Here is a 25620-nt window from a genome sequence, read left to right as displayed (position 1 = left end):
TCAAATGTTCCAGAGGCACCTCCTTCAAATGTCAGACCCCCAGGTTGGGGAAACCACACTTAGTGTTCAGAGCTCTCACTCCTGTGGTGAAACCTCTATGACACAGTTGTTTTACATTCAATTAGTCATCCACCTGGTGAGTGTAGGGTTGCTTTTATCATGAAAGAACCCCTCTTACAGTCTTGAATTGTCTTATTCCTTCTTTTTGAGTGCAGGACACCTTTTTGGTAGCTTCCAGTCTATATTTTTGATGACTATTAGTTGATGACTGTTTAGCAATTAGTTGTAAATTTGGTGTTTTCATGAGAGGAGATGAGCTTGAGTCCCTGTAATCTTGCATCTTGTCTCTCACTTCAGTGGTATAAGTATTATATAACCTCACATATTTCTAAATTTGATAAATTTTGAGAATACTATTAAATAGTAAGAATGAATTTAGTTCATCTTTTTTTTTTTTTTGGCTGAGGAACATTTAAATATATCCTACTATTGGCAACATCCTGCAGTTAGATGTGATACTGTTGTTATAGTCTAGAAAAAGTAGAGAGTACCAGATTAAATGATACAAGAATTCAGTCCTAGTACTAGCTTAGCAGACAAGAACAAGTCCTATTGAATTCTCTTCAACTGTATTACCAGGCAGTTTAATCATTGTGTGGCAATTTTTCTATTAAAGAAAAGAGCTTAGTTGGGGAGCAAATAATTGAACAGTTAATACCTCAAATAGGTTTTGTGTTTGAGAAGCATCCCCTTGGCCTGGCTCCAGTGACTCTCTGCTCCTGGGAAAAGTGGATCATTGCAGGTGTGGATGGGAATTCACTGTTATAGTGATTAGTGCCTCAGTCAGTAGTGACATAGCCTCAAAGGGATGCAGTTGAGATGATGCAAATCTACATATTATGAAATTCTGTGTTATTTTGAAAATGGCATTCTATCATCTTTTAGCCCATGTATATTACCCAAAGGAGAACATCTTAATAATTTTTAAATTCTAGGATATGGAATAAAAAATGTCCATAAGTTAAACTCAGTACAGGTAAGTGAGAGACACAGTTTCATGATTTTGTAAACAGCATTGCTGGGAGTCTTTCTGGCACCCCTTCCTATTTAGATGAAATTTGAATTCCTTTGCCATCCAAAAATTGTTTTCCTATATAAATCCTTGGAAACTCAGAATATGTATTTTAAAACTTTCTGTAAAAGAATTGGAAACACTGGTCTTATCAAAATAATGCCCTGTTAGGTGAGTGGATGATTTGTTCTCAGTAAGGGTCCTAATTTATTTCTCATTAAAATAATGATTAAAAATCAAACCCTTTATACATTTATAGAAGACTCATAAACTTGGCATCAACCATCTTTGCAACATACCTTCTATTTAACTTCTATGTTCTCAATCGTAGCACATAATATTTACTGCCTGATTAAGAAATATGAAGATTAAATTCCTGGATTCTCTTTGTATTCCTGGATTCTCTTTGTATGTACCTTTTGTATTTGGATTCCTCATCCTGCTTCACATGAAAGGTGAAGGAAAAAGCCCTAACAATGTGAAAACTTTGATCTCTGTAACAAGTATAACATAATCATTTTTTACATTTTAATTATAAAATTAATGAACTGAAAGAATCATATTGAGTTCTCTATACTTAAATATTTGTAATATTTTTGATAATTCTACAGCATCAAACTAAGTACAGAATTTGCATTTCTTATTACATGGGTTAGTGTCCTTCTAACCATTCATGTTGAAATTGGTACCTGTCAATTAGATTCCACTTTTTTCCTCTGATCTGTTTTATATCCCCCTAATTTTTTCACATGAAATAAATTTACTCATTAAATATATTACTTAGCATAGCTCAATTACTGCCTATTTTTGTTATTTCATTTATTTAACAGTATGATTGGAAACAATTGGCTTACACAAGCTGGTTCATTTTTCTTTCATAATGTTATACTAAATTGATTGCTATAACCATGTTTACAAGCTGGGTGATACAGGACACATTCAGAGGTCTGGGCTATGAATGGTTCTGTGATAATCCTTGAATTGGGCCACGTATGAGGGCCCTTCTCAACTCTCACAAGTCCATTGACACCATCATAGTAGTATAGGCAAGCATCCTACATCCTGTTCATCTCTCCTGCTGACACCTAAGACGTTCACCCAGTCTTTCCACAGGTTCTGTGCCATGTCAGTACATTCTTCAAAGGTGACTGTCCTAAGCTTTTCCAAGGACTTTTAAAACCTTAACCCTGGAGGAGTTCCCATTGTGGCACAGTGGAAACAAATCTAAATAGGAACTATGAGGTCGTGGGTTCAATCCCTGGCCTCACTCCGTGGGTTAATGATCCAGTGTTTCTGTGATCTGTGGTGTAGTTTCCATACATGGCTCAGATCTGGCATTGCTGTGGCTGTGGTGTAGGCTAGCAGCTACAGCTCCAATTAGACCCCCCAGTGTGGGAACCTCCATATGCCACAGGTTCAGCCCTAAAAAGACAAAGAAAAAAAAAACCTTAATGTAATCAGGACAGTACTCTATTGCTTGACGGATGTAGTGGCATTGTGCTTCCCTGTGTAATGTGGGTATAACTAGCATAAACAGGACATTTTCCTTTGTTTACAGTTAGAACTATCATCTACTCTACCTGCTAATGTTGTTGTGTTAAAGGGATAACTATGGTTAGTATTGAAATATATCAAATTCTAGCAATCAGTATTATGGCCTAAAGATTTCAAGAGAAACCATTCTTGGAATATGAGTAATTCTTTACTTCTGCTATATTATGACCAACAGTCAATTTAATATGTCTGAAATGAATTATTGTTCACATTTTATTTCAGACTCTGCTCCTAAGATTTGTATTTGTGCTCATTAAGAAGGAAATAGTGTTGAGAGAATAACTGGAAGGAAGTATTCATAGACAGTCTGATAAATGAAGCAGCACCATTAATTATGATGTAAAATACTGTAAAATACATTGCAGTTGGGAACTTCAAAGGCATTATTCAAAATGCAAAGTTTATAAAGAACACAAGAAGAGGTGCATTCTGGACTGAACAGGAAGACAGATGTTTGAACTAGGATGTTTCTCTGCTCTTATTGGGCAGTATACAAATATATAAATACCTTCTCTCTATCTGTGAGTCTCAATCTCCATCAATAAGATGTTATATCACATACTGGCCCATAAAATTTGTAATATACTTTTTGGTCACATTGTTTACTATTATTAATTTTTTGACATTGAACTGTTTGTATAGTCATGTTTGTGAAAAAAATTGACTAGTTCCACACACTGAACAGACTTTGAATTTAGAGACATCTATTCTGTGATGAATTATTATTCACAGCCCCTATGACAAGGCATGTTTTTCTAAAATTTATGTTAATGTGTAACTGTTTTTGAATATCCTTCATAAAAAACAATATAAAAATATACAGATGAATGACTAGATTTACTAGATGTTAGCACTTACCATAAATCTCCGTTTTGTAAACATTTTTCTATGCACCTGGTCAAAAAGAAATGTAAAATACAGAAGGAGTGGGCCCCAATTGAGCCATCACTCTTTGGAGACTTAGTGTACATTTTATAATTTAATTAATCATGAAGGTCTAATTTTTGTCTGTAAGGGATAAAGGACCGTTTGATAAAATTTGAAGGCACCAATTTTTCCTTATCTCCGATATGCCTCATTCCCCTTATTTTGCACACTATTTGCACCTGTCTCTGTCTCTTTCTCTCTCTCTCTCTTTTGATTTGTAATATTTCTCTGAATTCAACCTATATTCAAACAAATAACACATTGTTATATTGCCTTCCTCTAACATCCTAACATTTTTGTTTCAGTGCCATCACAATAACTTCCTCTAATGAGATGAAATAATAAAGAATTAAGCAAAGAAGGACATGGAATAAAGTAGAAAATTGTAAGTGTATTTTGTTGTAGGAAACAAGGTTCCAGGTTTAATTGCTAGAGAACTAGATTGAGTCATAAGTTTAAAATATCATGCCCTCCAGGACTGTGGTTCATGTCACATGGTTCTTCCATATAAGGAAAACCATCTAAAATTTCAGTTAAAATAAAATAACAATTGTATGTTAATACCATATGCAAAAGAAGTCAAGCACATCTGGACATTAAATTTTCTGATGAATCACTTCAATACTGCTTATTTTTGAGGGTTGTGAATGCAGATGAATATAGATAGAATTTGAGTTTTTAGTGTGACAAATTTTTGTTGTGGCCTCTCTATGAAGGAGCCTCATGATCTAAGCCTGAATTTCCCCTCAACTTTCAATCCAAATGTACATTCCATTAGAGTAAACATACCTGTTATTCTTTATTTTCAAATAAATGAAAAAAATAAACAAAATACTTCAACCTATAGAAATTGAACTTTTAATTTTAAGGTTATGGTATATCAAGATCAGATTCTGAGAGAAGAAAAGTTAATTTTGAATTAATTATACATTTTGCATATTATACATAAAATTTGTTATCCTTTAATAAACACAGACTGCTGTTCTAGTCCCCAAACTATACACATCATCATGGATTGATTTTGTGCCTTATCCTAGTGTTTATCATTTTTAATAGCAAGTATATAGGCATTTCACACCAGTTCTGCAAAGAGACTTTATATTTCTTACCAATATGAATAATTTCCTATTTCTGAAAATGAAGGGACAGGAAACCATCTTCAAATAGAAAACCAGAAATTAAAAAGAAAGATCTAATTGCTTGGGGACAGAAATTTTTCAAACATTTGATCAAGTCAAACAATGAATAACTGCTTCTTGGAAAATCATATAGATGAGAAATTCCCAAACTCTGAGTGGAACTAAGAAGCAATTCTGAAAGTTCATGATTCTCAGTGAAACCTCTTTAAATTCCAGTTGAAAGTCAAGGAGGAAACTTTTTATTCTTTATTTTTTTCCTTGAGACCATTTTGAAGACAATACTTGAGAAGCCATGTGTAAAATTCTCTTCTTCTTCTTTCAGAGTTGCCCTCCCTGACTCTCTTAGATGTAGAAGTGAGACTTACAACCCCAGTTCACATTTTGGCCAGCTATTGAATGGATTTTTCTTCATAGAAAATAGGAAATAGCCTTTACTAAATTTTCAAGGAACTGTCACATGTTGGGATTTATAATTAATATTTGTATTTTCTGAGTGAATTTTGAATCATAATGTAGTACTTAAAAAGTATGGGTATTATGGTCCAGGGTATCAATTTTCAAGCAAGCTAGGTCTATCACTTAAGTGTGTACACCTGCATTAGTTATATATTCATCATTGGCCTCAGAATTCTTGTTTGCAATGAGGAATATATATTAATAATCTCAAAGTTTTGGAACAAATCAAGTAATAATGTGGATTTGACTTGACACATATTAAGTGTTCAATGAATAGCAGCTGTTTGAATGTAAACATCATTTGGAAGGCCAGGAGTATCTATTCGAGTCTAATGAGATTATAAATAATCTTTAGTTTTTCATCTTCACATTTAATCCAAATAACTAATGAATGCAACAGGTGGATATTTTCATCATAGATAGTCAATAGTATTTTATTTATTCTCTCTTATATCCTCATTTATCCTTCATCCTCTAAACCTGTCCACCATCTTGATTTTAAATAAGAAGTTAGAGGTTTTTTTGAGGATATATATAAAACCGATGGAGGAGCAATGTAGTTCAGGAGCTGTATATAATTTACAGTTATTGATATATAATATAGTACTTAATTTTCACTCAAAAATGCCAATGAATAACCCAAGCAAGAACATGAATGGTAAGGGTGTCTAATTCAAGTCACAAAGAAGACTCTTTTAAAATTTTCCACTTAATGTTATCTAAGTGTAATTAATGTCATACATTTGCATTAGACTTCTGCCTCAGAACTGTTCCAGAATGTTTGAATTGGCTCAAGTGCTGAACTGCTTTAGTGCTAGTTGTGTCTTTGTGTCACTCTGAAAATGAGCTACATCGCTAAGACAACAGAAGGGAAGAAGAAGAAGGCATACATCAGGAAGGGGATGGGTGGAAATATAGAAAGATGACTTTTCCCCGAAATTCCAGAAATAATGCATCCTGCACTGCAGGTCAAAAGAGAGCCTGAAAGAGGGATGGCGTGGCATATAAAACACAAGAGACTCTTTTACATTTTAAAAGTGGGGGACCAGGAGGCACTCTCTTTCTCTGAAAAAAGGCCCTTGGGCTTTATCCCACAGGACTTTTATTACAGAAAGTGAGGTGTTTAGGGTAGTGAGCAAAAGCAGACATAGGGAGTGTCCAAGCTACCTCTTAGTGAGATTTAGGGAGACTGCTAGCAATAAAAGTCACAGGTGTATACATTTAGGATATAGTGCAGTTGCATACAGAATGACATAGTTAATGTATAAGCCCCTTATTTTATTTTGACAGAAGACCCTGCACTTTAGAACTCTGCATCAGCAAACATGTTTATCTGGCTTTTACCATCACAATCATTCATTGGCTTATCGTGATTTTGCACTACCAAGTTTGCATTCTGAAGAGTTCAGCAGTTCAGTGGTCTCCAACAAAATAATGAGTATAAAAGTGAAACATTTAGAAATCACTAAGAAATGATTGAGGGGATAGAAAAAATGTGAAGAAGTTATTTTTCCCAGATTTTCAAGGAAAGGAATATGCTTAGTTAGACAAACAAAGGCTGAATGTTTTATGGCTGACCTAAAAAATAATTCTGGAGGAAAATTCAGAGCAGTCAAGGAATTTAAAAAGGAGAGTATTAGAATGGGATTTTTTTCCTTTTATGGGCTACACCCACATCATATGGAAGTTTGCAGGCTCAGAGTCAAATCAGAGCTACAGCTGCTGGCCTATGCCACAGCCATGTCAATAGCATATCAGATTCATGTCTGCAACCTATGCAACAACTCATGACAATGCCAGATCCTTAACCCACCTAGCAGGGACAGGGGCCAAAACCACATCATCATGGATACTAGTCTGGTTTGTTATCACTGAGTCACAAGGGGAACTACTAGAATGGGATTTTATCTATTAATTTAATGTCAAAATATAACTAGAAAACACTACTTATAATGACAAAGCAGTTTGCTACTAATTTCCCATATAGTTTTGTATATTATATATACTGCAAATTTGAAACAAGCATTTCTATTACTTTCAAAATGATTGATCTATAATAATTTTTTGTCAAAACAAATGGAAAAATAATAGTGACCAATAGGAAGAGTGAGGAGGCAAAAGTTCCATGGTCACAGCCCTAAGAGATAGCCCAGATTCCATAGTTCATTGTTTGAGGAGCCCTGGGCAATCTTTGTAGCTCCAGCACATAAAGTATATAGCTCTCAAGAAAGACCACAGATTCCTCCAGGATAAATGTAAACAGAACAAGCTGTTTTCCATAGCAGTATATGAAATTAAAATATCAAAATGAAAAGAGAGGATCCTAGATGGCTGGATCAATGATATGACTAATTTTTGTTTGTTTACTGTAGCTAAATATTTTCAGTATAATATTCCATGTTGTTATAATGTTTCTTCTACCTATGCAAATTAAATACACTGGATAGATCATAAAATTATCTTCAAACACCATCTTCTTCTTCTGAACTTTTTAGATAATTGAAAATATAGTGTTGTTTAAACTTGATTTTTGGTGTTAAATCTTCTTATAGTTCATATTCAAGGTATGCATTGAAAAAAAAACTCTCTACCATTTTCATATGTTCCTTTCTTGATTTTAGAATTATATTACAATGTCTGTACAAATGAGAAGGGTTATTACAGGGTTTTTTTGTTTTGTTTTTCTCATTTAATATACTATAAAAAGGCTTCACCATCTATGTCTTTATATTATTATTTAGTGTTTTATTCAAGGTACACTGCTGTTAATTTGTAGCAGTCTGATTTATATAAATATCTCATTATTTAACATTCTAGATATTTTTGAATTTTAATTATAATAAATGACTTGACATCATATTCTATTATAAAACATACCATCTCATTTCATTTTTAGAATAATTTATAGGGTTGACATTACTAGGGTGTGGAATCAAAACATGTTTATGATTCTGGAAGAATTTGCTAAAACATATCCCAAAAAGACTACGTGAATTATTTTAATTACACTTTATATTTTATATAGTTTTTAAAAATACAATTTTAAAAACATTTTTTCTTATGATAATTCAGTTTTCCAGCTCACTTTGTGCTTGTAGACACTGTTTAAAATAATGTTTAATACCATTATTTCACATCAATTTTGAATCATACATTATAGAGCACTTTTGTAATAACTGTCTTGTTCAACTCTTGTAGGCTAGCTGCTTGAACAAATGTTACTTTATTTTTTTAATTTTAATTTTTATTTTTAATTATTCTATTTTATGGGAGAGGACATAAAGGCGTAGTGCTGTCTTAAAGGACACATGGCTATTGAATATTGAAACTGCCATTGCTAGTCTTTTGATAGCAGAAACAACAATTATATTTTGTTCTATTAATCTATGTGTCTGTCTTTTGTCTTATGTCTGGTTATTTAAGTTCTTCTGTGTTTCCATAAGAAATAACATAATTTGTTCTAATTTGGCGAAAAATGGCATTGGTATTTTGATATGGAATGCATTGAAACCACAGAGTATCTTGAGTAGTATCATCATTTTAACAATATTAAATCTTCCAATTCATAAACATGGTATATTTTTCCATTGCTTTGTGTCAGCATCAATTTATTTCACCAGTGCCCTTTAATTTTCTTAGTATAGGCCTTTACCTTCCAGGTTATATTTATTCCCAGAAACTTTATGGAATTTTTGTTATTGTAAATGATATATTTTCTTAGTTTTTGGTCATAGAGTATGATACTTTCAATGTATATGTTGAATTCAGTTTGATAATATTTTATTAAAGACTGTTGCATCTATGTTCATCAGTCATGTTGACTTACACTTTTCTTTGTGATATCTTAGTCTGGTTTTTGTATCAACATGATGCTAGTATGATAGGATGAATTCAGAAATGCTCCTGCCCCTGTATTTTTTTGGATTGTTTGATAAAAATGTGTTCACTATTTTTTTTAATGTTTGGTAGAATCCATACTTGTATAGATCTAGTCCTGGACTCTTGACTTAGGGAGATTTCTTCATTTAATTACTGATTCAGTTTTACTACTGGCAATTAATCTCTTTATACTTTCTATTTCTTCCTGATTCATGTTTGAGATATTGCACATTTCTAGGATTTTATACATTTCTTATACACTATTTAGTTTATTGAATAATTATTTATAGTAATCTGTTATGATCCCTTAAATTTCTATGGTTTCAACCTTTTTTAATTGAGACTTTCTTAGCAGCCAATTATATGATCTGTGCTGGATCATGTTCCACATGCACTTGAAAAAAATGTGTATTCTGCTACTTTTTGATGGAATGTTCTATAAATAAATAAATATATATATACGTATACATATTAAATTCATCTAATATAAAGTGTCATTTAAAGCCAGTATTTCATTAACAGTTTACTGTCTGAATAATCATCCACTGATATAAGTAGAGTGTTAAAATCCCCATGATTATTGAGATAGTGTTAGTTTTATCCTTTATGCCTATTAATATCTATTGATATACATTTAAAACTATTCAATCTTTTTCTAAGATTCTTTTATCATTATGTAATGTCCTTCATTGTTTCTTGTTACACTCTTAGTTTCAAAATCTGTGGTGTAGCACTGGGAACTATGTCTAGTCACTTATGATGGAGCATGATAATGTGAGAAAAAAGAATGTATACATGTATGTCTAACTGGGTCACCATGCTATACTGTAGAAAAAAATAAATAAAAGGTAAAAAAAATCAATTTTTTATGACAAAAAATAAATAAATAGGATAAATAAATGAATTCTATCATGTCTGATACAAATATTGCAAGCCTAGCTTTCTTTTTTAAAATATTTATTGAATAAATTTTTCCTTTCCCATTTTTTTTTTAGATCAGAAATAAAACTTATGTAGGATATTTGAGACTTTTTTGTATCCATTTGGCCACTCTATGTCTTTGCCTGGAGTATTTATTACATTTATTCTTAAAGTAACTCTCAATAGTTCTATACCCTCTACCATTTTGTTAATTGACTTTGTTTTCTCTTTGTAGTTCATTTTTGTTTATTTTCTTTTGTTCTCTTCTCTTGTGGTTTGATGACTACTTTTATTGTTATGTTTGAACAGCTTTCTCTTTTTTTGTATGTATATTAATAAATATACATAAAAAATAGAGTTTTATTTTCTTGTTAACACAAGGTATATGTTTTGTTGCTATCATGTGTGTGCATGTGATTAAATTTGCTGATGTTTTAAATTTAAATGAATTTTTAAAATTCTGAATATTTCCTCATCCCCATTATGTTTACTTTTTTGAATTTTAACTACTTATTGTGGGTGTAGATGATTTTACTACATTTTTCTGTTGATCTTCTTACTAGATTTATAACTGATTGATCTACTACTTTTATCTATAATTTCATTTTCCAATGAGATTATACTTTCGTGATAGTTATATCTTTATTATGGCCTTTTTTGCATATAGAATCCCTTAAACTTTGTCTGTAATGCATGTTTCATGGTGCTGAATTCTGTGCTTTTCCTTCTCTGTAAAACTATTAATCTTTCCTTCAAATTTGAATAAAGTTTTGTCAGGCAGGGTATTCTGGGTTGTAGGTTTTCCTTCTTATCACTTTAAATATGTGGTGCCTTTCCCTTCTGTCCTGTGGAGTTCCTGCTGAAAAGTTAGCTGATAATTTTATTGGAGTTGCCTTATAAGAAACCTATTGCTTTTCCATTGATGCATTTAATATTCTCTTTTTGTCTTTACATTTTTCTTTTTTCTTTTTTTCCTGCTGCAATCACTGCATGTGGCAATTCCTGGACCAGGGAAAGAATGTGAGCTACATCTGTGACATACACCACAGCAAGGGCAATGGAATATCCTTAACCCCCTGCATCAGTCTAGGGATAGAACCAACAATGCCACAGAGAGAACTGGATCATTAAGCCACAGCCCTAGAGTGGGAACTTGCTAATTTTTGTTATTTTAATTGCAGTGTGTCTTGTTGTGTTGTTTCTGCTTGGACTCTCTGTACTTTCTGAACTTCCTTGTGTGTTTCCTTTCCCAAGTTAGAGACAGCTTCAGCTTTTATGTCTTTAAATATATTTTTTGCCCATTCCTCTCTCTCTTTCCTTATTGGGACCCTATAATGCAAATGTTAGAACACTTGATGCTCTTCTAGAGTATTAGAGTCACTTAAGCTGTCCTAATTTATTTTTATTTCTTTTTCATTTTCTGCTTTAATTATTTCTAAAACCCTGCCTTTTAGCTCACTCATCTCTTCCTCTCTATCATATTATATATGTTTGATTCCTTATAGTATGATTTTTATTTCAGTATTATATTATTTATCCCTTTCTGGTTATTCTCTGGATATTCAAGTCTGTAAAAATGAACTTTTCATTCTGTTAATCCAATCATCTCTCAAGTTATTTGAGCATATTTCCAATCATTACCTTGAACTCACTTGTTGGTATGTTTTTTTCTCCATTTAATTTAACTCACGCTCTGGATTATTAATTACTTGTTCATTTGGAATACATCTCTATGTTGCCTCATTTTCTGTTTTATTTCCATGTATTTGGTATTTTCACTATATTTCCCGATCTTGAAGAAGTGGACTTATATAAAAAATTCCACATTAGCATATTCCATCCTGGTATCCAGAGCTATATTCTCTAGTGATGTCCACTATGTGGGCTTCATAGATCCAAGTTGTTGTGGGTTGGCTCATTTGGGCACACTGGTAGATGGGGCTGGACACTGGTCCTATTGCTTTACAGACCTTGTATGTGTGATTGCTACTCGCTAATGGTGGATGGAGCCAGTTTCTATAATGGCCAGCTGTATGACCAAGGAGTCCCAGTCCCAGTGAAGGCCCAATAGTAGTGAGACTGGATCACAAAACAACTCCCTATGAAGTTCAAATGGACATGGGCCTAGTGTGCCTAATTGGTAGTCAGAGCGCATTCCCTGTTACACTGGCTGAGGGCACAATTATGTCCCAGAGCTAATGTCATTCTACCAATGGCAATGATCTTCCAGGGTGTTATAGTGTGGTAGTGGCCTGCTTGTATTCAGACTGGGTATTGGCAAGCTGGCTGCAAGGCATAGTGTTGCAAAGGGTGGTATCTTCTGTGGTTTGATGAGGCTATTCCCTGCAGGTAGGGCCCAATGGGCTTTTTGTGAATGATGCTGTATCCTGGTACAAGTATCATTGATTGATGATCTGAGCCAGTTCCCAGGGTCTCAGGATGTGCAACAGAGTACTTAGTACTAATGACAGCTTTCTGGTTGAAGGGTTATGGCTGTCATCCCACTGGTGAGTAAGCTACATTCTGATGTGGCTGACTAAAAAACAACAATTTCCCCATGGCTGTATTCTATATGTTATTTAGGGTTATGAACCAGGGGATAATGGAGTTAAGCCAACACACTCTATGGTGAAATGCATCCTGGAATCTCTAGATTCAGGGCCAAGGGCTCCTGAATCTGATGTTTGCTCATAGGTGGACAAGGGCATGCCCCACATTTTCCCAGGTATGATACTCCTCATTGGTGAGTGAGGCTGGATCTAGGGTTGGTGAATTTGACTGATGGGTAGGCATAGGCATGAACTTAGCTAAGGCCTCAAGAAGTCCTATAGTAGCCAACCTGATGGTTGATGGATCTTTGTTATTGCACAATTAGTTCTTTTGCTTGCTGCTTCCAAAGATTAATCCTGAATGGGTAGAGAGCAAGTTAACCTTATATTAAAGGTGACAAATTAATAAGGCCATTGTTAATGAAACAAAACAGAGGGTACTATGACAGAAAAGAGGAAGTCTACTGTGGAATCAGACTTCCTAATGAGGAATCAGAAAAATTCTTTATGAAAAGTCTTATCTTAGCTGAAAACCAACAGATGAAAAGAAACTACATTGTGAAGCATTGTTACATGTGTTAGCCTCTGATGTTGAAAAGCGCTTGGTGAGTTCAAGATACTGAAATGTCACTCTACCTAAAGGGAATAGAAAAGAATAGAAGAAAATAGAACCAGCTGAGGTTGAAGAAGTGTACAAAACAGGAACCCTGCTGAACATTGCAAACTTGGAATTCACTTAACATTTCCTTAAAATTGGAGCAAGTAAAGTTAGAAAATATTTTTTAGTTAGTTAATGAAAGCATCCATCTAATAAATACATCAAAATGAAAGCAGAAGGGCTCCTTGATACATACTTCCAAATTACATGCTATACTATACTACTTTCAAAAGATAAAGACTATTCTATCTATTTATATTTATACTTTATCACTAACCACAGTTACTAAACAGTATGAATTCCATCAGAATCAATAAATATAGGAATAATTTTCCATGGTATCCATAAATTTACTCTCTCCATATTCCTCCTGGTCTTTTATTTCTGCTTTTTCCCCCGCAGAAGGTAGAGACATGAATAATCTGAACTTTTCTAGGAATGAACAAATATCTACGAGATTAATGAAACCCATTTTATTAGATTCTAACCCCAACTATAGAGAATATTGGGAGCATGCCACTATAGAAAGTGCAGCCTGCATAAGCTTTTAAGTTAAAAACTGTGAATCCATGTTACCAATGTAAAATTCAAAGAACAACATTTCCAATGTCCCCTGCTAATTGGAATAAGACATATAATCTGGGTTCTGACAACCAGAAGCATTTGTGAAAGTCTTTGCATGGATATGAGTTATTGGAGGCCAAGTAGTTCTGAGGCTCAGACTGGTTCTGAGGTCAGTTTAGCCAGTAGCAACATGATTGGGATAATAGAACAGCACTCTTTGAGCAAAACTGACCTGTCAGGAATGCTTCTTCAACTTGTTAATTGTAACTCAGATTAGACTCTGTGATCCAAACTCTCCAAAGATTCTTTAAACCATTTGATTGCATACACTAAATTCTTACTACTTCAACTAGACAGGCATGATTCAGTGTCTTCAGATAAGAATATTCACATATACCAAACAGACATAAAATCCTCCATTTCAGTTTATCACCAAGAATGGAATGCTGTCCATTTCAGAGGCATTCCAGTTAACCAGTTTTGTTTGTTTGTTTGTTAGTTTGTTTGTTTTTACCAAAGTTATTACTCCTAAGAGTGTTGAGTAGATATGATGGTCATTCATTCAGTAAATATTAATTAAGCATTATCCTGGGCCAAGTTTTATTCTAGTTTTGAGATATTTGATGTTGAACAAAACACACACCCTATACCTCTTCTGAATAATTTCCTACATTTTGAGACTTGTGAAATTCTTTCATGACATAGAGGACTCATGTTCATAGAAAAATAATATTTGGACCCTCAGAAAGCTATTGTCAGGGAATTAAGACTCAGAGCTGTATAACATTGAGTTTTTGGAAATACAGACCCAATGTGGAACAAAGAATAAGAAAGAGAGACCTAAGTATGGTCAAGATGATAGGAAACTATTCCAAGAGCAATAATGCTTACATGGCCAGTTAGTTTTAGAGTGGTCTACACTGGCAAAGAAAATTTTTGCGTAATCCTTCCTAAAGCTGGATAAATTAATTAATTTATTTCATGATATTTAATATAAGAGTGACTGCATCTGGAAAAACTTAGAGTCAATGATTTGGGATATTTAGGAGGATTATTCTACTCTCTTTACATTTTCATGTGTTCTATTTTTAATATTTATTATTATCCGTTACATTTTCAATATTGATTAAAAAAATAAACATTACATGAATATTTTCATATTTTTTGTCTTTTGTCTTTTTTAGGGCTACAACCGTGGTATATGGATGTTCCCAGGCTAGACATCTATTCAGAGCTGTATCTGCCAGCCTATGCCACAGCCACAGCAATGCCAGATCCATGCCACTTCTACAGTCTGCAGCATAGCTCGTGGCAATGCCAGATCCTTAACCCACTAAGCGAGGCCAGGGATCTAACCCACAAACTCATTGTTCCTTTTTGGATCTGTTTCTGCTCTGCCATGATGGAAATTCATTTTTTAATTTATTTTCATATTTTAAGTAAATGGAATGAAATAAAGAAAATGGTTCACATAGCATTAGCTATTTTACCTAGTACAATAAAAAGAATGAATATAAAAGTGAGACTCTGACCTAAATTAAACTAAGAAGGAGAAAGCCAAGAAACTAACTGTAGAAATTTATTAAAATTGGTGTAAATGTATAAAAATTTCATTGAATAATTCATTAAATATTATTTTTTGACTCCCTACTGTAAATGAATTCCACATCCCTTGGTGCAGTGATAAACCAGACATTTTACAGTTTAAATTTTAACAGGGAAATTGTCATCACTAATGAACATTTCATTCATTGGTTAATTTAGTGAAAAGGAAAGCTTGCTTCAGATTATAGAGATTTTTACATTTCAAAGAAATTGATCCTATGTTAAATTAGTTTCTTGAAGTTGTATAATGCATTTGTCTACTACTTTATCTGCCTTTTTTCTCCAGAGTTCCTTCATAGCAGTCATCATCTCAGAATTTCTTTGACTGTAGATTAATGGATTCAACATAGGGGTATGACTGTAAAAAACACACTCAATGATTTTTCAATGGGGAAGGTCTTAGCAGGTCTTACATAAATGAAAATATAGGGAGCAAAGAATCAGGCAACCACAGTGAAGTGGGAACCACAGGTCTGGAGTGCTTTCTTCTTCCCTTCCTGACTCAGATTCTTTAGTGAGTGAAAAATGACTCCATAGGAGATAAGTAAGAGAAGAAACACAATAATGCACATCATTTGTCCATCAGCCACCACCATAAGGCCAATAACATAGGTGTCCATACAGACAAATTCCAATAAGGGGTACGTCACACTAAAAATGATCAATGACATTGGGGCCACAGAATAGAAGCCAATAAATAGTGCTAAATGGAACTACTGAGTGCAAAAAACCTCCAACACAGGACAGCAACAGTAGCACAACACACACCCTTTGCCTCATGATAAGCAAATAATGTAAGGGCTTACAGATGACCATGTAGTTGTCATAGGCCATCACAAAAAAGTAAGACCTCTGATCCACCAAAACATGTTCTGTAAAAAGCTGAGTCATTCAAGATTCAAAGAATATGGTATTTTCCCCAAAGAGTAAGTCTGAAATTAATCTTGGAGTAAAGGAAGAGGAAAAATTGACATCCATAAGTGATAAACTAGCAAGAAAAATGAACATTGGTGAGTTCAGGGTTTTGCTGAGAGTTATAGTTGTAATAATGAGCAGGTTTCCCAACACAGTAACAATACATAGCAAGAACATAGCAAAAAGGACTTTTTGTTCATTTGGATTCTGTGAGAGGTCCAGAGGATGAAATAAATCACTTTTCTCCTTGGTTCCATCTTGTCTGCACAAAGGCTGACTTCATATATTAGAAGCAGTTTATCTATAAAACAGGGGAGGGGAACTTTTAAATGTATTACAAGTTTTATCTTTTTTATCCATTCAATTAAAACAAGGAATATGTAGAACTTATTTGAGTCCCATATGTCACAGACATTGTGATGATATAATTGATAAAAGTTGATGAGGCACAGTTCTCTATTCTTAGTGATATTGTATGTAATGAGGGATCTCACAATTCCAGGACAATGTAATATGTGTTATTAGAAGAATATTAACCCAATGCTAATTGTCACAGTATCAGAATATAGCGGTCAAACTAGACTAAGAGAACGCTTCCTGTACGAAGCAGTGCTTTAGCTGAGTTTTTAAGGAAAAGTGTATGTACAAGAAAATATGGAAGAGTTCCATAAAATGCTGTAGGTAAAGTCACAAAGTGTAATACTAGAGACTCACTTATACTTATTTACATAATCCCTGTAAGCAGATCAAACTATGAAGAGGTCTCTGCCCTGGATTGTCTCAGAACTCACTAGACCTCTATCTGAGGGCTGTTCCTCATTTTCCTGTACAATAAATACTGAAGCAAACTAATTTTGTGTCTCCACCCTCTATCTCTACCATATTTAAAATTTTGCATAAGCAAAATATTCATTTTTAGCCAACTACAGTTGGATATCAAGTTAATATTTATAAAACAAACTTTAAAATTTTCCATAATATAAAAAGTGTTACCCACATCATTAAATGGTACTACCTTCAATATAATTGCTGAGTAAAAAAAAATACAGTATTTTGCACTCCCTTTCATCCTCTGATATTACTTATTCATTTCTTTAACAATTCTGTTGCTTCTATGTTCAACATATACCACAAATTTGATCATTCTTTACCCCCACTTCCTTCCAGGTTTAGTCAGCCCTCCAACAATATGTTATCCTAAAGTAGCCCAAATGATTCTCTTTGAATCTTCTTTGATTTATTACTCAACTACTGTATGCTCTTATTGGGGAGTCCAATCAATCACTCACAATTTAATGTGTCACATTTAACATTTACCATCATAAGAACTGTAACGACATTCTTATACTTGATGAAAATGAGGCTCAGTACATCTCATTAACTTCCCTGAGATCACAAAATTTTAAAAGATAAAAATTGAGAACTGGAATCTAAATTTAATTCATTTCCAAATGGTTTAATTTTTAGCATAATGAAGAAAATCAAACTATTATGAAGTCTGGTTCCTAGTATTTACTGTTAGTCTTACCTTGTGGAAGTTTTTTCACAGTCTGAAGGAACACTCTTTAAGTTACTCATTAAAACCTGGAATTCTTTCATCCAGTATGACAACCTACAGTTAACCCTTGCCTTATATCTTTGGGGAAAGATTTCATTTTATTTTATTCAGCTGTCTGTTCATTTTCTCCATGGAAAATAATCTCATTATTCCTAAGACCTTTTAATTGCACTGTAGATTGTTTAAAATAAATACCAGGATGACTAAAATCAAAGGTTCAACATATTTGAATAATTTATCAGAAAGATGATCAAATCCACTGCTTACATGGGAAGGTAGGAACTAGCCATTTCACAGGAAAATTTATCTCAAATAATTTCTTTTCCTCAAATTTCAAAATAGAAAACTACCATTTAATCATTTAGTCTTCTCATTCTCTCATAATGGTCTGGACAGTATAACTGATTTGAGTTTTCAAGATGCTACATTCTTGCGCTGTTTCTCTTTCTTCATTTTTAATGCATTGCTTTAAGCCTAATAAAGAACCTTCAGAAAAAATTATTTCTGTTCTTAAAAGGATATTATATTGTCCCCACAAGGGGAAAAGATCGCCAGACATATTATCCCATCTAAACTTATTTATCATTGTCTTAGAACTGGAATTTGTCCAAGACTGATTCTTGCTTAAATAAATTCACAGGAATTTTCTACAAAATTTTAAATACAGTTGTATGTTAAGATACTAATGAATTACATTACAGAATTAGGGTCAGATAAAATGTAACATGGAGAAAAAAACAGGTTTAGAACAATTTTAAAAATCAAGAGCAGGAGTTCCCGTCATGGCACAGTGGTTAATGAACCCGACTAGGAACCATGAGGTTATGGGTTTGATCCCTGGCCTTGCTCAGTGGGTTAAGGATCTGGCATTGCTGTGAGCTGTTGTGTAGGTTGCAGATGTGGCTCAGATCCGGCATTACTGTGGCTCTGGCATAGGCCAGTGGCTACAGCTCCAATTAGACCCTTAGCCTGGGAACCTCCATATGCCACAGGAAGCAGCCTTAGAAAAGGTAAAAATACAAAAAAAAAAAATCAAGAGGAAAATAGCGGCTCAATTACTTTGTTTTTGTGAAGATTAACTCCACTATGTATTCCATCGCCTGATCTATCAAATTTTGCTTTCATTGTATTTAATACTCAATTTACTCTGCCATACATTTGGTTAAATGCAAAAAAAAATTATCACCAATTTAGACATAATAATGCTTTTTTTTTTTTGTCTTTTTGCTATTTCTTGGGCCACTCCAGTGGCATATGGAGGTTCCCAGGCTAGGGGTCGAATTGGAGCTGTAGCTCCTGGCCTACACCAGAGTCACAGCAATGCAGGATCCGAGCCACGTCTGCAACCTACACCACAGCTCACGGCAACATCGGATCGTTAACCCACTGAGAAAGAGCAGGGACCGAACCCACAACCTCATGGTCCCTAGTCAGATTCGTTAACCACTGCGCCATGACGGGAACTCCATAATAATGCTTTTTTTATCCAATTATTATTTTTTTAAACTTAAGGTACCCATTTTATGCAACAGATGGAACTGTGGTTGAGGAAACAACAAAAATACCATATGATTTCACTTATATCTGTAATCTAATATACAGCACAAATGAACTTTTCCACAGAAAATAAAATCATGGACATGGAGAACAGACTTGTGGTTGCCAAGAGGGAGGGGGAGGGAGTAGGAGGGACTGGGAATTTGGGGTTAATAGATGTAAACTATAGCCTTTGGAATGGATAAACAATGGGACCCTGCTGTATAGCAGTGGGAACTATGTCTGGTCACTTGTGTTGAAGCATGATAATGTGAGAAAATAGAATGTATACATGTATGTGTGACTGGATCACCTTGCTGTACAGTAGAAAATTGACAGAATACTGTAAATCAGCTTCAAGGGAAAAAAATGAAAATCATTATTAAAAATAAATTAAAAAACAAGGAAAAATCATATGAAAATTCCTTCAGTAGTCAATCTATATTCTGATTATAGAGTCAGATAATTAGGAGTAATACAGTTTAATAAAGTAGTTGTAGTCTTATTTAGTGCACAGAAGACAACAAATATAGTACAATAACAGACATATGAGGGAAAATTTCTCTGTGGATAATGTAATCAGAATTAGTCTTTTCTAAATATAATGCCTTTTCTAAATGTAATGTTTAAGATGAGATCAAAAGAATAGGAATTGGCTACTGTTGGAATCACTGTTATAGAGTGTAAAATTAAATAAAATTATATAACCTCAGAGATTATCTGGCATATAAACACTAAAATTTTTAAGGCAATTTTTAATACAGTTCTTTGTTGCAAATATTTGAAGGGAATATCCATTTTTGTCTAGCTCCAGATTTTAATGGGTAATATTTCAACCTGTCAATGCTGAATATAGGTCCTGTGGGTCTGTCATATATAGACTTTATTATATGCAATTACATTCCTTTTGTACCCAATTTATTGAGAGTATTTTTTTGTGAAATAATGTTGAATTTATGTGAAGACCATAAAGAGAAATTAAAAAAAATAATTCCATTTACAACAAGCATTAAAAAGAATAAAGTACTAAAGAATAAACTTAAGCAAGGTAGCAGAAGACTTGATTACTAAAAACTGCAAAACTTTCCTTAAACATTATGAGACACAAATAGAAACACATTCATCAGATGGAATATTTACTATTGTTTATATTTCTTAATATCAATAGTCCCTAAAATGATCTATGAATTCAGTGTAATCCCTATCAAAATACCAAAAATGTTTTTTGCAGAAATAGAAAAATCCAACCCACTGATAACAAAACATTTATGAAGTAAATAGTACATGAGAAAATCACAGAAAGTGGTTAAAAGCAAGTCCCCAGAATCTCTGGCACAGAATAGAAATGAGAATGTTTTTAACCCTAATTTCTTCTTTCCCATGATCAAGGCTGACAAGGACTTTTACTCAGTCTTCTACTTATGTAAAATATTCCTTTTGGCACATAGCAGACATGGTGTTGTTTAAATATGCAACCTTTTAAAATATCTTTTAAAAACCATGAATAAATTATTGTGGCCTCTAGACTCCCAGTGTCCAGTTCTCTTTCAGGTAGTTTCATTGTAAAGAAAACAAAATAATAAAAAAAACAGAGCCTAGAGTGAAGAAAATCAAAGCACTATAGTATATAGTAATCTAATAGCCAAAAAACACTTAGGCTCTCTACTTTTCTTATCTGGGGGTTCCTAAAGGAAATACTATTTTAGAATTAAAATGTTTATTAAATATAAACAAATCAACTTACTCATTTGTCAGATAAGAGGAATTCCCAATATTAGTATGAAAACTTGACAATGGAGAGTACAGTATCCTTATAGCTTATGATCACAAAGTATATGATTTGAAATCTTCTAAAAGGCAATTGTCCTTAATGTACTGCATTGGTCAGAGGAGGGTGCTATTTTTCCCCCTCCCGCCCCCATCACCTCCATCTTGCCGGCCCCCTTTGGAAGTGTCTGAGGAAGAATGGGCTGCCACAGGCTTGGGCACAGCTTCAAGTGGGCTGGAGCCACCAGATGAGGCTGACAGAGCTGCTCTCCCAATCCCTCTTCCCATGTCCTCAAGATGGTGGCAGTGGGGAGGGAAGCAAGAATAAAGAGGTGCAGTGGGTGCAGGGCAAGGGCCCTGGAGCCCCAGGCAGAAGTGGTGGTGGGATGGGGCTGCTGCTCATAATCCTGGTATTAGTGTGCTTGTCTCCTTCCTCAAGCTCCTCACCTAGTTCCTGCTTCTTTACCACAAACAACCCAAGCCACTGCCTGAGGAGGCTACCAGTGTGGCTGAGGGCTTATGCTACATCAAGCAGGTGCTGGGATGTATGTGGGAGTATGTTTATGGTGGCAGGGGTACTTAGGAGAACCTCCAGCTGCCTGTGATCATGGTGTGACCCTGAGCCCTGAGACCCTTGCACCACAGACATCAGAGAACTGCTTCTTCCTCAATGTCACCATCCTGTTCCTGTTCCCAGAGCTGTGGGACACAGTGCTGGACAACTGCTGGGTCACCAAGAAAATCCAGGTGGAGTTTGAGGAGCTGCTGCAGACCAAGCACATGGTTGACTGCCGGAGGGGCTGAGCCTGAGGAATGTGTTCCTGGGCAAGACTATGCCCTTCAACAAGACCATCTGTCTTCTCCAGCCAGTGGTGGAGAAGCCACCTGGGAGCCTGATGGCCCTGAGGGGGAGAACTGGCTGACACATCCCCTGAGGAGCTGGCCTTGCAGTCAGAGGTGGAGTACAATGTGGGCTTCCACTTGGCCATCAATGTAGACCTGGTCTTTGGCAAGTCCACCTACCTCTTCCTCAAGCTGTCTGGGGTGATGAGGAGGCTGTGTTTTTTCCTCACCAGAATGTCCATCACCCACTGGTTCTTCTCTTTTGTGGAGGACCCACTGATCAAATTTGAGGTGTGCTCCCAGTTTGAAAGGTGGCCCATTCCCCAGCTCACCTCCATCATCATCTACCAGCACAAGAAAATCATCAAGTGCAAGTACACCCTCCCAAGCTACAAGATTAATTTTAAGCCATTTTTCCCATTCCAAGCCTTGCAAGGATTTTAAGAAAATGAAGAAGGCATAACCATATACAACAAGGGACACTTACTTAGGGCTGCCTTAAAATTACAGTGTTAGAATATAGCAGATTACATATTTTTGGATCCTATGATAGAGAGGCAAATATTCATTGCACACCTGAGCTGAGCAGTGGGGTTTGGGAAGAAAAACAAAGGAGTTCTATTAAGATGGTTGAATTAATAAAGGGAAATTTCCAAAGTTTTGGACTTACACTTCCTCTGGTCCAGTCAACTGACAGGTATGCTGGGTACCTCATAATTTACATGGAGGCCCCAAACTCACCTGCTGAAATTGCAGATCTTCAGAGAGGAGACTGACTGATTTCTATTGAAAGTATGAAAATCACATATACACTGCAAGTATTGAAGTTTATCAAGCAGGCTGGCAACCAATTCCTGGTGTATTACAAAAGTCCTGTTGGCCAGAGCAATCAGAGTATGCTGCAGCAAGATAATTTTGGACAGTTGGAAGAAAACACTGTGAAGCTCATGTCAGGCAAACTATGAAGAAGAAACAACTGGGTTGGCAATAGATGCTGAAAATAGAAACCTGGATTCTGAAATTGAAGGCTTGAGTGTGATGTCAGAGCACAAACTGAGGTCAAAGATGAGGCATAGTCATGAAGTCACCATCCCAAACATATTCTGACAACACTTTTTATTAAACGTCTTGGAACTATTTCACCAGTTTTAAACCAAAAATTAGCTGTATGAGGTCACTCACCACCAGCAAAACGTCCATCCAAAGAAGGACATAAATCCTTAGCCCTGAAATCTTCTGAGATAACAGACCCAGCACAAATGCCAAAATCCTCCCAAGGATCCAATTTCAAACCACCTGTGCCACCATGACTGCAAGTAAAAATTCCTTTGCCTTATTCTGAAGCCATAAATCAGGAAGAATCAGATATTCCTGTTGAAAAACCAGAGAAGGTGCTACTGCAGATAAACCTGCTGAAAAGCAAGGAAAAAATCTGTATCATATTGAAGAAGAAGCTGTAGCTAAACATTTTTAACCAAAGCAGGAAGTGGTGAAAGATTTGACTTAAGAAAGTTCATGCCCTTCTAAAGACAGTTCAGATGACCCTCAAAAGTAGGAATCACCAGAAATTCCTCATCAAAATAAGCTTGGAAAAAGGACAAGAATTAGAGCAAGCTGTTTCTTTGCATAGAAGCCTTCCACAAATACTTAAACCTCACACTGTTGTGCAGGGATCCTTTCAGATTAGGGGGTCTCATCTGTTTAGGCATATTAGCCTAAAACTTGAAGAGGTAGTTTTCAGATGCTTAGCCACATGGAACATGAAATGATATTCCAAATTCAGACTGGAAGCCCCATCACCTAATGTCTTGGTCACAAGAACCACACTCCACAATCTGAGTATGCACAAGTGGTTCAATGACAAATTTTGCTTCAGTGTTACTACTGTTCACTTCAAATTTTTGAAAGATGGAGAGCCAGAGCACCATGTAGTTACTAACTTAGAGAAAGAAAAGAACTTCATTTGATAGAAGAGCTTTCGGTCCTTACTAAAGAGGAGCATTTTGTTGGACAGATGATTTAACAGAAAATAAACATAGTTTACAAGATACTCAGTTCCAGAACCCAACTTGGTGTGATTATTTTAAGAAAAAAATTGGGGCTAAAACTGTTTCCCAGTGTATGTTATGTGCTTATGTTTGCCATTGAAAATCTCAGAAAAAGTGTCTAGCTGTGACTCGTCTTCATGGAGCAACTTATCAGCAGATAGACAGGGCCCTGAAAAACCTTAGGCATGAAGGACAAGAAACCCTCTTAGGCTTGCCCCCTCATGTTGATGCTGAAGCTGGCAAGTAAGTCAACAGAACAATAGGTTTGATAAGACATATTATCAATATGAGCTCTCATTTGTTAAATCTGCATAAAGTCTCTAAAACTCACCTTTCTGAGCCAGCAACTGATCTAGTTGAACATTCATCAAAACACACACCCAACACCTAAGGCAACAAAGGCAGTGGCACAGAGGGATGTGGTCCAAACTGTCCCTCTAAACATGGCAATAACACAGGAATAAAGTTGGTTAGAAAGGAAGGTAGCCTGGATGACAATGTTTTCATTCCAATTAAAGAAATATTTTCATGATCTGTACAGGGCCTTGACTACAAAGGAAAGGTTCCAGAACCTAGAGTTCATGCTAGAAATCTGGGGAATGAAATTGATCAGGAATTTGAATATAATAATTTCCTTGTTAGAGAAGAAAAAGAGACAACTGATTTGAAGGACAAAGTCAATTATTTCTGATGGTTTAACTAAATAAGGTGAAAGACTACAAGCTCTAACACTTCTTATGATCCACTACAGAGCAGGCATTGAAGAATATTGATGCTTTGGAATTTCTGTCTGCACTCCAAAAAAATACTCAAGTACACAGATGATACAGAAGAAGGCCTTTAATAGACTAATAGACTCTCAGCATTCAGTAGCATATCAGATGACTTATTTGGCCAACTGACTCTCTTTAAGTTTGTTTAACTTTTCAAGTGATTGAGGAAAAGTTGAATTTAAAGTACCACAGGTATAACACATTTAAACCCTCTTATGATAAACTTTGGCCTGCCTCGCCATAGATTTTTTTGTGTGCAAGAACTAGAGTAGAAAAAGTTGTTTTCCAGCAAAAACATAACTGCCTCCCTAAATTATTTTTTCAGATTGGATTTGTAGCTATGCCTTCAGGGTTTTTACTGGGAATTTACTTTTACTAATTTATATTTAACTTTGTCTAATTATGTAAGATAACTCTTGGTACTTATGTGAGATGTCTCTATTTTCTTATTATTCCTATTTTTTGGATTATTGTTAAATGGTATACTGTCTAGATTCTTAATATTTTAATTTTGATAAAATTATAAAAGTAAATTTGACACATGCTCAAACTGACAACAGCAATCATTGAGGATATGGGTTTTTTTTTTTTTGCTATAATGATTTCTACTTTTCTCAATATAGATGGTTTATAAAGTTCTGTCAATTTTCTCCTGCAGAGCATGGGACCCAGTTATGCACACATGCATAGATTGTTTTTCTCATATTATCATGCTCCATCATAAATGACTAGATAGTTTCCAGTGCTACACAGAAGGATCTTGTTGTTTATCCATTCCAAAGGCAATAGTATGAACTTATTAGACCCAAGTTCCCAATCAATCCCAATGTCACTGGCCCCCCTCAATGAAAAGTCT

The 25620-nt window shown here is 34.9% G+C and overlaps 2 pseudogenes; one reads left to right on the top strand and one right to left on the bottom strand.

Moving 5' to 3' along the window:
• Positions 1 to 15540: 15540 nt before the first annotated feature.
• Positions 15541 to 16496, bottom strand: LOC146399006 (olfactory receptor 4A47-like; annotated as a pseudogene).
• A 4990-nt stretch (positions 16497 to 21486) lies between these two features.
• Positions 21487 to 24835, top strand: LOC100514976 (PDZ domain-containing protein 8 pseudogene; annotated as a pseudogene).
• The last annotated feature ends 785 nt before the right edge of the window (positions 24836 to 25620 follow it).

The sequence above is a fragment of the Sus scrofa genome, chromosome 10 (genome assembly GCF_054392235.1).
Source record: "Sus scrofa isolate SSC_HxYL_T2T_F1_AM1 chromosome 10, Sscrofa_HxYL_maternal_Yorkshire_Landrace_v2.0, whole genome shotgun sequence".
Lineage (NCBI taxonomy): Eukaryota > Metazoa > Chordata > Mammalia > Artiodactyla > Suidae > Sus > Sus scrofa.
This window is presented reverse-complemented; position numbering and strand designations above follow the sequence as displayed.